General features: G+C 34.5%; 1 long non-coding RNA gene across 1 annotated transcript in view; it reads left to right on the forward strand.

Annotated features, from left to right (window-relative positions):
* The window catches only part of LOC128557919 (uncharacterized), a 47,108-nt gene extending 31,989 nt beyond the window's left edge, over positions 1-15,119 (forward strand). The window contains exon 3 of the long non-coding RNA XR_008371505.1: positions 14,982-15,119. This is a non-coding gene — a long non-coding RNA (uncharacterized LOC128557919). The remainder of the gene's footprint in view (positions 1-14,981) is intronic.
* The last annotated feature ends 333 nt before the right edge of the window (positions 15,120-15,452 follow it).

Raw genomic sequence — 15,452 nt, forward strand, 5'->3', positions numbered from 1 at the left:
TCAATTACAGGTGGGGACTTTCGTCCACTACCCACTTTAAACAAGAAACTTTATCTTTTTAAAAACTTTTATATCAAACCAAGTAAATGTTGTGTTATATACCGATAACCTAGATGAGTTTTCATATAGGAAAGCAGTTAAATATTTCCGAAAGTTTATATGAACTCATTGCCCTATGCTGCTATTCTGCTAATTTCACATAAACGAATTATTTAGCAATACTGAATATAGTTCTGTAAACATGGGTTTACAAGTACATGTATATGTTTTAGCGACTCCCATATAGAGCCGACATCATCCTTATATAATTCATATATTAGCTTGCAATTTTTGTTGGTATATTCCAACGACGCCACTTAAATTTTAACCATTATAAACAATATGACATGTGCAAAGGTCAAGGTCACATGCACCCAAATTAAGTTTCCTTTTTGTTTTTAGATGAAATTTCTTCCCTTTTATATCATATAGTATAATAAATGTGTTTCTCTTCAGTTTTAGAACTAATTCAAGAATGAAATTACGATAATTGGTTCTGATATATATATATAAATGCTTTTAAAAATATTACATTACCAGAATATGAACACAGACGCGAGTCAAAACTTTATTAAAAGAATAATATTTTGGCAATTGTTTCTGTTTTTTTTTTCTTCAAATATTAACGTAATTGAATGGTTTATCAATAAAAGTAAGCATTGATGTAGTTGATATATAATACCTTTTATATGCAAGGTTATGTATCTTTTCAGTAAGCAATATGATCATATTTATTTACATTTCATAGCACTTACTGCGACCTTTGGACCTTTGACGTATACTTGTGACACTTAAACTGAGAAGCGTCTGTATGATCAAACTGATTGCATTAGTTAAGGAAAATGATCAAGAAATCAGAAATATCTTATTAAGAAGTGTCAACCCAAATTAAAACAAGTCAGAGCTGTCCGTAAGACAGCACGCTCGAATTGTCTCATTGCTTGACTCTGAATATTACAGCTTTGCCAGTAAAAACTTTATAAAACTTTAATCAAACAATCTAAGTTAACAAGGGGCATAACTCTGTAAAAATTCAAATCAGAGTTAGGGAGTTTGTTTCTCCTGGTACTTCGATAGTCAATAGCTTTGATAGTAACACAGAGATATTTGATTTTATCAAAAACTTTAACCACAATTCTTAGTCAAAAAGGGGCAGAACTCCATCAAAATTCAAATCAGAGTTATGAGAATTGTTTCCCTTGATGTAGACTTTGATAGTAAATAAACATTTTAAGTTTCAAGTCAATAGCTTTGATAGCAATAGATATATTTGACTTAATTAAAAATTTTAACCAACGGCAACGCCGACTCAGATGCTGGGGCGAGAGCAATAGCTCTATTTTTTCTTCGAAAAGTCGAGCTAATAAAGCAACGAATAGAAACATTTAAAACTTTACAATATGTCCTGCCGAAAGGTGAACTTCAACAGTATTTCATGATAATATGTATGCAAATATTACATAAAGATTTACTGGGACGTTTTTAAACTGTAAAATAAAAGCTTTTCTAAAATTGTATATAACTAATATATTCTGAACAATATAGCTAAGTGCCCCCAATATTTGTTTGCCAATATCTTCAAAAAGTAAAAAAAAAAACATAAAATACTTCTTGAAATGTAGTGTACACTCAGAACAATATGTTATTGATAAAATGCCGAACTTTCAACAAAACTAAAAAACACGTCTTCAAATATAATATTCATTCATTTTACGATTTCAACCAATTTTTGACAGGTCACAAAAAATAACAAACATGTTTACAATGTGCATGTACATACTAAAAACGAGAACGTATTTTGGGAAGATAATGAAATAACTTCGTTAACTTGCTTTTTCTAAAAACAGCATTCACCATTCGTGTCATATTTAACCATTCGCCAGAAAAAATGTTAGTATGAACAGTTCTTATTTTTACATATGGTATTCACTTGTTCACTATTTTACAAATGATGTGAGTTAGTAAATTGAATAAAAATGATATGTTGGCGTCACTTAATATTTTTGAAATTTTATTATCTTATTAACAACACTTTGTTTTAAAAGTATGCTAAATTTCAAATTTGTATTTACAGAATTTGCAAAGATATTGAAAAATTAGCAAATGCGGTTAACTACTTTGTTCTGTATATATACCCTACGACCTTTAACCTTTATATATGAGCATACAATGCGTTTTCGTGTGCAAGACATAATGTATTAATTGGATACAAGTGTATGGTTTATTTAATCCTAATATTGTAAATCAAATCCTGTATAATGTGAAATTATTCATGAATCATTGCATCAGTGCCAAAAATTACGTGAAAATATCAGTTTTAACGCATGACCTTTAGACCTCTATAATTTGCATATAATGGTCATATATTTTTTGGAGACAGCATCCAGATGAACCAGGGATGTTTAAACTTTAATAAAGTCTTTGTCTCCAAGCATTAACATTCCGGCCCTCATAAACGTTTTCCAGAGGCTAAAACCACCAGACTATAGCCTATTGTTTGTTTCTATACATATCTAGCTATAATGTATTTACACATGTACAATACTGACCGGGCATTATGTGGAGGGTTATATATTGAATACATGCAGCGGTGTAGCTGACCTTTTTAAGTTGTTTCGGAGGAGTGTAGGAGACTGCTTAGGCCGCTGTGGGTTCAGGGGTGCCTGGGTTTCAACAGTGACACATTTGGACACGTTCTAGATGCATCATTTGCTCTTTTTAAGGTCCCTTAAAATTCTGGTTTTCATGGTTCTTAGCCTATATTCTTTTGATGACTAGCAAACATTTAAATGCCTTTTTTTTTGTTACTCTAATACAAAAAGAAATATAATCAACATAACAATATATGCATCAGTAGTAATTACATACCGACTGGTCCAGTATATCAATAGAACAGAACTTCCATAGCTAGTATCAACATTCATGTACTGATGTAGATATCCTTTGGGTGTCAGTATTAGTTCTTTGGAGGTCCTTACTAGTATTTCCGGTATGCTTTGGAATGCGTTTCAGACGCGTGGGTGAATTGCTGGAAATTCTTGTTGCACGGTGCAGCGGCAGCCGATGAGGGGTTGTTGCTCTCATAAATGAATCTTCATTAACTCTTCGTGATGTTGCATCTAGTCGTGACTAAGATCTTAAACAATTTGAATATATGAATAGTAATTTGAGTAGCAATGGATTTTCCGCACGAGTGGCAGTGACATAAATACCAACAAAACAACGAAACAAAACGGTTAAAAGATAAGTGTGTTTCTAGAGGAAGAATTGCCTACTTTCCTGGACAGGTATGCTACAGTTGATAAAGACATCATCATTGTGCGAGACATGAATTTTCATCTCGATATTCCACCAGACCGAGATGCTGTCACATTTAAAAGTGTACTTCAGTCATGTGGTATGCATGTGATATGCATCAACATGTGAACGGACCAACCCATTCCCGCGGTCATACTTTAATGGTTGTAATAACCAGGAACGACAGCAAAATAATATCATGTGTCGAGGTCACCGGTCAAGGTCTTTGTGACAATACTGGTAATATGTCACAGGATCACTATGCAATTAACTTCAACGTCTGTGACACAAAACCAGCTCCAATACGGAAACCAGTTCCTTTATGGAAATTACGCTGTATTTACGTAAGTTCTTTCAAACATGACATCTCAGCGTCCCTTGCACTAAATACGTTTCAGATAAGCACGGACGTGGATTAGCTAGTTAGTGCATAAAAGGATTATGCTTACTGATAGATATACATGCTCGCTTACGAATCATCGCTCCTAGACTTAGCTGTCCGTGGTTTACAGACGAACTTCATGAGGCTAAATATTTAAAACGCACGATTAAGCAGAAATGGCGTAAATCTAAAGGAAAAGCTTGTGAACAATCTAGAGGCCACAGTTGTGACCCAAAATTTATGAAACTTGGTCAGAATGTTTGTCTTGATGTTTTCTAGGTCCGATTCGAATCTGGATTATGAGGTCAAAAACTAGGTCACGCGGTCAAATCAAAGGAAAAGCTTTTGAAAACTTTTGAGGCCACAGTTGTGATCCAATATTTATGAAACTTGGAAAGAATGTTTGTCTTGCTGATGTTAAGGTCAAGTTTGAATATGGGTTATGTGGAGTCAAAAATTTGGTCAGTAGGCCAGGTCAAAGGAAAAGCTTGTGAACACTTTATAGGCCACAGTTGTAACTCAATTTTTATGAAACTTGGTAAGAATGTTTGTCTTGATGATCTCTAGGTCCAGTTTTGATTTGGATTATTTGGATAAAAAACTAGGTCACATGGTCAAATCAAAGGAAAAGTAGATAACATGGTCAAATCAAAGGAAAAGTTTGTGAACACTCATAAGGCAACAGTTATTACTCAATGTGGGTCATTTGTGGTTAAAAAACTAGATCAGTAGGTCCGATCAACTCTGCTGAACGATATAGGGCCATCATGGCCCTCTTGTTACTTTACAGTACCGTACTGGTGTAACGATTTATTGATACACGCCCCTTGAGGTATTTTTAAGGTTTCCTTGCATACCAGACGGGAATTTCCGGTATTTTCATCGGTGCTGGAAAAATCCATCTTACATCCCGGGGTGTAAGATGATTCTCGTGCTGTAAATGACGTATTACAAACTACATATATGTAGCAATTTACATTTTATTTCATAAAAACGGTATAAATATTCGATACCTTGACAGTTCCTCTTGTTTCCTTAAAGTATATTTCTCGATTAAAACAAAAACGTTATTATATCAAAAATTCATAACGTTATGCTGCAACTGATTAAACAAAACCGGAACTAAACATTGTTATTTGTCTTTGAAACGTCATGACATCTTTCCTGTTTACGGACGTTGATTTCCCGCGCTTTGTTTAAATACACAGCTAGAGGAAATATTTCTAAAAAGAAAGCCGTTCGATTGATTTTATTTCTATTTTTATTTCTTTAATATGGTATGCAAGAAAAAGATTCTGTCACCCGTTGTAGGTGCAGATGGGAATATCCGGCTCTCGGGCAACTGTTTAACCGGTGAAAGATTCTTATAATCCTTTCTTTAATCCAAAACAATCGCGACGAATCTATATTTGCTTAAAACAAAATAAATCCATCGAATTTTGGATATACTTGCATTATCAGTTCTGTAGAAATATATTACTGACTACATGTAATGTAGTGTAACTGAATAACACAAAGTTAGATAAATGGCAAACTTAAAGTTTTCTTTAACTGTAAACAGTAGGATAAGACTGCAAGGAGCAGTTTTAGTTTTTAAGTCTAACAGTCATCAGTTGCACTAAAAGCTTATATTGTAAACAGGTCTTGGCATATATCTGTGTTGTCAATACAGCCTTAAAATTCACAGGCATGACTGTGTACATGGCTGCTCATTTCTTTTGCAAATGCAGTCATTAGAGCAAAAATCTTCACAGACACACACTAGGTCACTTAGAAGTTCGGGTGCTGCTGCAGGCTGAGACACTATGTGTGGGCTCGATAGACCAGTATCTGGATCAACCATGAAACCAAAATCGAGTTGGATTAGCAAACTAAAATCTTTATTTGCTGCATTTCTCCAAATTAGTATCTGATACATACAGCGGAGTAAATGCAATATAAGCTGTGGTCAGTTGGAGGTAGCTGACCGTTTTTTTCGAGAACGATACTTGAACGCAAAGAATTAAAAAAAGACAGTTTGAAGACCCATAAAGATACCCCACAAAAGCAGTGGCAGCAGACTTAGACTCGAAAGACAAACATGGTGCACTACCAAGACTGGAGAGATCATGAAGTTGTTCTGCATATTTCAGCAGTACCTGGAATGCCTTCTTTTTACCCACACCATACATGGAGGAACAAGTGTCACATCCTATAACACGATATACGGGCAACAAGATACTGTGAAATCATTAATATTCGTGGGGGACTAATTTTCGTGGATTTCATGGTTGAGTCAATCCACGAAATTTAATAACAATGAACAAGTAAAATTCCCATTCATTTTATGTTTGAAAGATGAAATCCACGAATTCACATCCCCCACGAAATTGCCATTTTGACAAAAACCACGAAATTTCATGCCCACGAAAATAAATGATTTCACAGTATCCTGTTGGGCTGGCGACATCATCGCAACCACTACATGGATTGGTATGTATCTAGTAAGGTCAGTATGTGTAGATCTTTGACCATTTTTGACAAAGATTGTGTCAATACCATGTCTACTGGTGTGGTGAGTTAACAGAACCAAAACGTCTGTGTCCGAACTAATAAAATCTGTAAAAACATCCTTCGGAAGCAAAGAATGCAACCAATAGTAATAATAACAGACTCGGTTTGATCGGGTTTGTTCATGAAATATAATGAAATGTGCAACACCGCTAAAAACGGCCTTCCTGTTACCAAGACTGGATGCATATGCCAAGTGTAATATCATCCTACCATCAGCTTCTTCCTGACTTGATTTCATTTGATAAACAAAAAAAAAAACAGCACTGCAAAAGGCTCGTAGGATTTTTCTCATCGATACTACCTGAAACAAAAATAACTGTCTGTCTCAAGCAGATTATGACAATTTTCTGTCAAATATTTTGTATGCAGCTTTATTAACTCATTCTTGCTTTTGCTGGTAGTCAAAACTTTCTTCCAGTCAGTAATCAACATGTTCATTTGCATAGCAACTGGCGCAGTGGTACTAATGTTAGCACGTTTCCAGCGCGTCTGGGACTTCAAGCTATCTGTCAGATATTAGTCAAAGACAACATAACCTGTTTACAAACTGCTTTTAAGGATATAGCTCCAAAACCAAGAGGCCATCTGAATGTATGTCTGTTTTTGATCTGTATAAGGTTGTAGCATTTGAACAATAGCCATAGCACCAAAAACAATAGGCCTACAGTCAGGCTCAGAAACACTTGAGACAATGAAATCAGAACCAGCAAGTTCCTCTAGCTTCTCACCAAAATCCGACTTCTTCGTTGACATCATGTCTCCATCATCAGAAAACAAACTAAGTGGTACAGGAGCATTTTCAAATGAAAGTACTCGTTCAAGCGGTACTTTCTTAAGGGCATTGATGGCCAACAGTCTTAAATACATTTCCTCTCCATTTATACTGACAACCTTTGAATTAACAAAATCATTGTCCTGAACAAATTATTAAGTTGTACAAATAATTCATGGAAGTATCTTGGACTTGTCTACTTGTTTTAACCCAATTTTGAGGCTGATTTTGATTCTTGTTTGTTTAGAAAATTTGGCAAGGTCATGCACTGTTTACATCTACATTCTTGGTTTCAATGTTTTATTACATTGACATTGTGTATCATTGTAAAATCTATCATGAACAATAATTGTAAAATATTTTCTTCTAAATTTATCCTTTTTAGGTTTTATTAGTATGTAATTTTGTGTATTTCTACACTGTTTACATTTATTCATTTGAATGTTCCCGCTTCCAAACATTAACCGATGATATGGCTATTTGTACCTCAACAATTTGGTCCTACCCAAAAATGCTATTGGTAGCCAAAAAAATTTGTTGCAGCAACAAAATAAGTGTTAAAATGATAGTAAATGAAACAGATATGGACATATAAGATCAATACTACTTACCAGTTTCTTCCATTCCCAATGGTCAGCTATTCTTCGTGTTATTTTATAGGACAACATCCAAATGAGTTACTCAAACAAGGCACAGCCCAGTTTACTTCCATAAATACCGGTATGTAAATATTATGAAGTAAAATTGATGCAAGCTTTTATTAAATGCTTAATGTGTTTATACAATAAAAAAAAACATGTGTAGGTTAAGAAAAGATGACTTAACTCAGAAAAGATAATACAACATATGCTCAGTTATCTTAAGTCTGGCTATTTTCAGTGAAAAATGTAGCCACCTTGGATTCTACGTATCAGTTTACACATTCTTCTTGCGCAAATATAACATGTTGGGGAGGCTGCGATTTTGGTACGTGGCGTTCCCTGTTTGATATTTGTCTTTGTTTTTCAACATTATATATACAAACAGTGCTTAGAATTGATAGGGAATGTCAGCTTCTTGTTATATTAACCATTTACATCTATTTTTAAAATTCATGTCAAATTACCCCATCCACTTATAAAAGCTTATGAATTGGAAAAAAAATTGTTTTCTAACTCTGTGCATATATTTTCATTATCTGAATGTTACATTTTATATCTGAGCATAAATACATATACATTTTGTCATATCCTTTTACCTGCTGTTAAAAATAACACCCAATACCCTAAATTTAACCAAATCCGAGGGAACAATTTTGTACTTTTTTGCTAAATTTACAGAAATAAATATGAAAAACAACTAAATAATGTAATTTCAATGTGTATCTGTGCATATGATGACATAAAACATAATTAAAATCATTAAGTGCAACACTGGGGTCCACAAAGCTGAAAAAAATGATATTTTTAAATTTTGGCGGCCATTTTGGCTTTCTCAGAACGCCACCATTTATGCCGATTTATGCCGGTAGTTTCATAAACTTCAGTCTTCTACGAACATTTTGGTATATAACTTATATTGTTGTACGGAGGGGTCCGGGTTCATATTTTTTAAAGCCAGAAAGTCACCCTACTAAAACTAACAATCGACCATCAACTTTATAGTGACCAATGTGTTACCGTAAATAATCCTAATTCAGGCCCGAACCGACTATTTTTTGATGAAGTGAAGACATGTAGCACTGACAAATAAATCTTCCTAAGATAACCAGAAAATATTAGGAGACAGCCATGATGCTTCCCGTCCCTCTAAGTCATCATCAAAGGAACTTGCGCAGAAGTTTAGTGACTTTTTCATCGAGAAAATTGAAAAAAAAATGGGAATGGCATTTTTTCGCATAGCCTAATCATTGTGATTCAGTAGACTTACATTGTTCAGAACACCGGGAAGTCTTTCTTATTGATTTTGCTCCTTCAGCGATAGAAGAGGTAAAACAAATCATGCAATAATATCAAAATAAATCCTGCGAAACTGACCCTTTACCAGCATGGCTTTTGAAGAAATGTCTTCATGAGCTCTTGTCGTTGATAACAAACCCCATAAATACATCAATAGAATTAGGTTATGTTACAAAAGAGTTTAAAACTGCTAGGATAAGACCCCTGCTGAAGAAACGAGGTCTTGAACCAAACATTCTCAAAAACTACAGGGCTGTGTCTAACCTCCCGTTCATTTTATAAAATAATCTTAGAAAGGTAGTAGATGCGCGTCTTGAGCGCACTTTAGTGAAAATAAACTGCACGAGGGACTGCAGTCTGCTTACATTTATCTGAGTCGGCTTTGGCACTGAATGGCGTCCTCACATCCCTCAGCCACAATTCTGTAACAGTCCGCGTGCCACTCAATCTGTCTGCAGCTTTCGACACGACTGACCACCAAACATTGTGACACCAACTCGAACATCATTTTGGAGACACAGACAAAGCACTTGCATGGATGTCACAGTATCTTAATGACCGCTATCAAACTGTGTGCGTTGATGGTGAGTTGTCGACGCCTATGTTGATGAAATGCAATGTGACCCCAAAATCAATGCTTGGTCCAAAGAACTATATCATATAGACTAAACCGGTTGGTGACATATGCAGACGCCATGAACTTCTTCATCATTTCAGCTAGTGGTATTCCAAACAGCACACTTAACAAGTTGCAACATGTTCTAAACACGGCAGCTTGCGTCATCACTAAGACGTCCCGTTTCAATCATATAACACCGGTTCTGAAGGAGCTTCATTTGTAGCCAGTAAAATACAGGGTACAGAACAAGTTTCTGACACACACCTTTAAGGCTTTACACAATCAGTTGCCTATTAGGGATATGATAGAAGTGTATAAACCGGTCAGAAACCTAAGATCGCAAGACACGCTGGTTATGCCAAAAACTAAAACCATGATGTATGGCAATCGCAGCTTTTCGTTCACTGCTCCAAAGCTTAAGAACCCCAATTCCGTCAAGCTCAGGGAAGCTCACACGCTAGCTGTTTTCAAATGCCTGCAAAAACCCCGCTTCTTTGTACAATATTTCAACTGCCTGATACATTGATTTGTTTTTCGACTTCATAAAACATCGTAGAACAGTACTTTATCCTAGGGTCACTTAAGTTATTTTAAATATGTTTGTATGTTTGTATTGTTTTATCTATATGTTTAACATTCATGAGTGTTTTTGTTAATGTGAAATGCATTAGTGTTAGTATGTGTTTCTGTTTGCATTGTTTGCAATTTATTCTGTAAAGCATTTTTGAACGTGTACATGTGCTTGCAAGGTGTGTAATATAAATGTGGCATAATAATAATTGAATGGCTTGCCGGTAAACAGTCTAAATTATTGCCTGAGATCTGAGATATCAAGAACTAATTGTTGACTTTTGACCGACAAGCCATTGCATTAATGTGTTATAATATTATATCAAAATTTACAGTTTTACGTTAAATGTTTAAACTTAACATCCAAATTAACATGTGATGGGTATAGACCGATTATATATTACAAAATATGAATCGGTCATTTATGGAGGGAGCCATGTAATAATATATCTTATTTGACCATTTTGGTATCAGTAAAAGGATATGCATAAAGCTGTTTCCTCGCTGGGTTGTAGTTCACGATAACAAGTTAGTTTAGTTAGGAAAAAGGGTAGGAATGTAGTATAAAAAAGAGGCTTCAATTCTCTGTATTATCTGGATAAAGTGCCTTAATTGAATGATATAACCAAATTTAACTATTTATAAGAAATTACTAGTTTGTTAGTGACACGAAATAATTGGACTATTCTAATTCACAACATCTAAAATAAGATACTATGTATAAACATTTAGTTTTACTACGTTAGCCATGTCCATGAATGCCTGTAATTTAATCATATGATGAGAAACTTTTGAAAACTCTAGAAGCTAATTAGCGTAGTAAGTTATGGCTAAGACCCGTCTCATTAAATTTAAAGATTAGTGTGAAAGACAATCAAAGAAAATTGGAAATACACAACATACTGTTTATGAGCGGAACACACAAAACAACAAGAAAGGCATCAATGGTGACCGGTATATTGTGTATGCAATGTAGTCATTAAAGCTGTGTACAAACATGATCATTCAAAACCGTGTGTCTTCAATAATTTTTACCATATTCTACAGTTATCTCAATTCTGTCTCTTTGATTTAATTAAGAATAAATAAAATGGTGTTGTTGAGTCTTAAAATAATATTTTATTAAACAAGTAGTAATGTTGCGTAGCAAAGAATAAAGCTTAAAATAGGTTTAGGGTAGTTTATGTATGCAATTAAGAGATGCTTCTAATTCAATATTTTATATTGAACTACACATTTATTTACATGATGTGCGACAATATTGTTCTTATCTTTTAGCAATAACTGATACGTTTTCGTATGCTTCAATTAAGTTTGTTTTGTATCTGTGTAGTAAGTGCGTCATTAATAATATTATCATTCAAAGCTTTGTCTGCAATAGTTAAAACAAAATTCCTTTGCAACTAGATATAGCTTTCGTAAAATTTCGAGGTCAGAACTTCAGTTTAGGTGGTGAAAAAAGGATATGATTCAAATAATCCAACCATGACACAGTGGTCTATTTTGAATATTTACTTATGTATGCACTTTTACTGAAATACAGCGAACATTTTGCATCAAATTCCTGGCTTAAATGACATCAATGGTTTGTCTGTTAATTCATTTTGACCGTAAATCTAAAAATAATTCCAATACTATTATTATAATCATCAACTAGTGTTTTATTTATCTTTCATTGCCCGTTTTATTTTCTTCTATAAAATCAATATTTACATGTAGGGACATTGAATTTCGGGTGTGAACCATATACCTTTCTATACGTCTGTTTCGCTAATAGTAAAACGAAGTGAACATTTCGAAAACTATGAACAGTGTTGGCTGATTGAAGTTGGCTGTACGAACGACATACGACATTGAAAAATTAATGTCGTTCAGTACGTGAAATACAACATTCGACTAAAAGTTGAATATTGTGCAAAAAATGACAAACATATGACATTTAAACTCTCACAAGCAAAATTTGAATTTCGTTCAGTGTGCGACATAGTAACGTCATTCGACATTCGAAAAAGAAATGAATCTCGTACAGAAAACGACATTCGACATACGACATTCGAAATATCGAAAACAAAATTTGAATGTCATTCAGTGCGCGACATACGGCATTCGACAAACGAAAAATGATGAATGTCGTGCAAGAAAATGGCATTGGACATTAGACGTTCGAACACTCGCAAAGAAAATTTAATTTCGTTCAGTGTGCGACATACGACATTCAACATCAAAAAATGTCATACAGAAAACAACATTGGACAAACGATATTCGAACTTTGACAAAAAAATTGATTGTCGTTCCGCGACATACAACGTCCGACATACGAAAAAAAGTCGAATGTCGTGCAAAAAAGACGTTAGACATACGATATTCGAACTCTTACAAACAAAATATTTGAATTCCAATGCGCGACATACGACATTCGACATTCGAAAACAAGTTGACTGTCTTGGAAATGAGCGACATTGGACATATGACATTCGAATTTTGACAAACAAAAATTGAACGGCATTTAAATTTTAATTTTGAGAGTTCGATGGTCGTATGTCTATTGTCGTTATTTGCTGGACATTCACCATTTCTTCGAATGTCTTATGTCACGCACTGAACGACATTGAAAGCTTTTTTAGTGAGAGTTCGATTGTTGTATGTCCAATGTCGTCTCTTTCACGAGATTTTTCGAATGTCGAATGTCGTAATTTGTATGTTGCGCAATGAACGACATTTAAATTTATTTTGTCAAAGCTCGAATAACGTATATCCAATGTCGTTCTTGCACGTCATTCCATTTTTTCCAAAGTCGATTGCCGTACGTCGAACACTGAAAGACATTCAAATTTTCCAATTTCAAATTCAAATGTTCGAATGTCGTATGTCCGACGTCTTTATTTTTTGCATGATAATTAATTTGTTTCGAATGCCGATTGTCGTATGTCGTATGTTGCGCTCTGAACGACATTCAAATTTTGTATGTCAAAGTTCGAATGTCGTATATCTAATGTCTTTTATTTGTACGACATTCAAGTTTTCTTCGAAGATTGTTGCGAATTGAAAAAAATTCAAATTTTGTTTGTAGAAGTTCGAATGTCGTTCGTCCAATGTCGTCTTTTGCACAACGTTGAACTTTTTTTCGAATGTCGAATGTCGTATGTCGTGCAATGGACGACATTCAAATTTTCTTTCGAATGTCGTAAATCCAATGTGGATTTGTTTTCCATTTTTTATTGCACGACATTTAAGTTTGTTTTCGAATGTAGATTGTCGTATGTCATATGTCCCGCAAAAAAAGACATTCTAATTTTGTTTGTTAAAATTTGAATGTCGTATGTGCAATGTCGTTTATAATACGACATTCATCTTTTTCGAATGTCAAATGTCGTATGTCGTGAACTGAACGACATTCTAAATGTTTTTGAATGTCGAATGTCGGATGTCGTTTGTTTAGCTAGCTTCACTTGGCTGAACAATTTAAACATGTCATTTTGATCCAAACTTCTGAATCCAAAATTAAAAATCAGGTACTTCCTGGATTCCATAAATGGAATAAAGCCGACAATACCATGTCCTACTATTTATAAATGGGACTTCCGTGACCCAGTAGTTATGGAATTTGATTTAAAATCACTTCCCCCTCGCCTGTGTTGGTTCTAGCCTCCCTCGGGGCGTTGAATTATTCATGTGAGGAAGCATTCAGCTGTTTAATTGAAGATCAGAACTTGGGGTCTTTCTACACAATCATAGCTGTAAAATTACCATATGACCTACAATCTTCTCGTTTCGACTTTTAGCCAAACGAAACCAAAAAACTAAACTTCCTTTAAATACCCAACACCGAAGCTACAATAAATAAAAACAGTGAGGTTTATCATTCTTTTAAATATAAATAGATATTTCCAAGGAACAAACGCGATGAATAACACGTAAGACCACACTGAAACGGGTGCATTTTCAATTATTTCAATCTAATATAAAATACATATTATATTTTACCAGTACTGAGCAGCATACCAATTAAACCGTTATTTATTTTCAAAGCAGAAACAAAAACGCTGGTCATGCAATAAATAGCTAGCCATGGCTGCCGCCAAAACTTCCAGGAGCGAATAAGAGCTACCACTATGGATGTGATGCATAAGAAAGTTAGGGCTTCGCGCATACTTTAAGCATTATTGCTTGAGAAATTGAAAGCATATTGGACATATTATTTCACAATAAACCACAAAATCAATTTCATTTAGCGCAGATTTCAGTGCATTAATTAAGCGCATACTGACAATACTAATTTCGGCATAACGCATGATCTTATGCATGTATTCTATCGTGTACAATTTCTGAAAACCTTCATATTAACGGAGATATTGAAGTTTACTCAGGCCCGGTAAGGTATGACAAAACATAAGATATAATTACATAACTGTTTCGTGTTCCACAAAAGCAAACAAACTATTCCAAAATAGTGACGTGCCTACCGCAAATACATTTGAAAACATGCAGTAACATCCGGGGGCAAATGAATTGAAGTCCATGACCCTAATCATTCTCCCGCCGATGCCCTACGATCTAAAGAATATGATATTAAAATTTAGAATTGAATTGATAGCAGGTAGCCAAAGACATCAGATAAATCTTAATTTTGATAAACTTCTGTAAGGAGAAACGTCTTATCTAACTGACACTTAGAAATGTTGGTGCGAGATGTATTTGTGTTTGATATTTATTAAGCCGTAATAAATGAATGAGCGACTCAGGTTTCTACGAATTATTTTTGTAAAAATTAAAGAAACTAAATTGCTGTTATTACCGACATTTACTTTTAGGATACACAAGGTACGTGTAATTGGTGTGTCGAAAATCAAGTATGCCGCTGTCCATTGTTTAATGAGTTACTCAAGCCAGTTTGAATCAATACATACAGAAGCTGCAGTTGTTGTAATTCAAGACCATAAAAATTTAACGTAAGTATATAATGTCTATATATGAATGTTGATATGGTCTCAGTTATTTGCTTATATGTGAGTTAATTTCTGTGGAGACTAAAGGATCTTCACTATTTTTTCGGGAAATTTGGCTACAACATTATTATTTTTTCATTAAATCAGTAACTCTACAATAGCCACAAATCTAGAACACAAATTTTTAACCATTACATTCTTGCGAAGGAGGTTAAAGAGCAATGAAGAATATACGCCCCGACCTCGTGACCCCGTAGACCAACGCTCTCCCTACTGAGCTAAGCGGGCGGGCACTTGGAAAAATGCGTCGTAAACTATCCAAACTGGGATTTTTAA

The sequence above is a fragment of the Mercenaria mercenaria genome, chromosome 6, assembly GCF_021730395.1.
Source record: "Mercenaria mercenaria strain notata chromosome 6, MADL_Memer_1, whole genome shotgun sequence".
In the NCBI taxonomy this organism is placed as follows: Eukaryota; Metazoa; Mollusca; class Bivalvia; order Venerida; family Veneridae; genus Mercenaria; species Mercenaria mercenaria.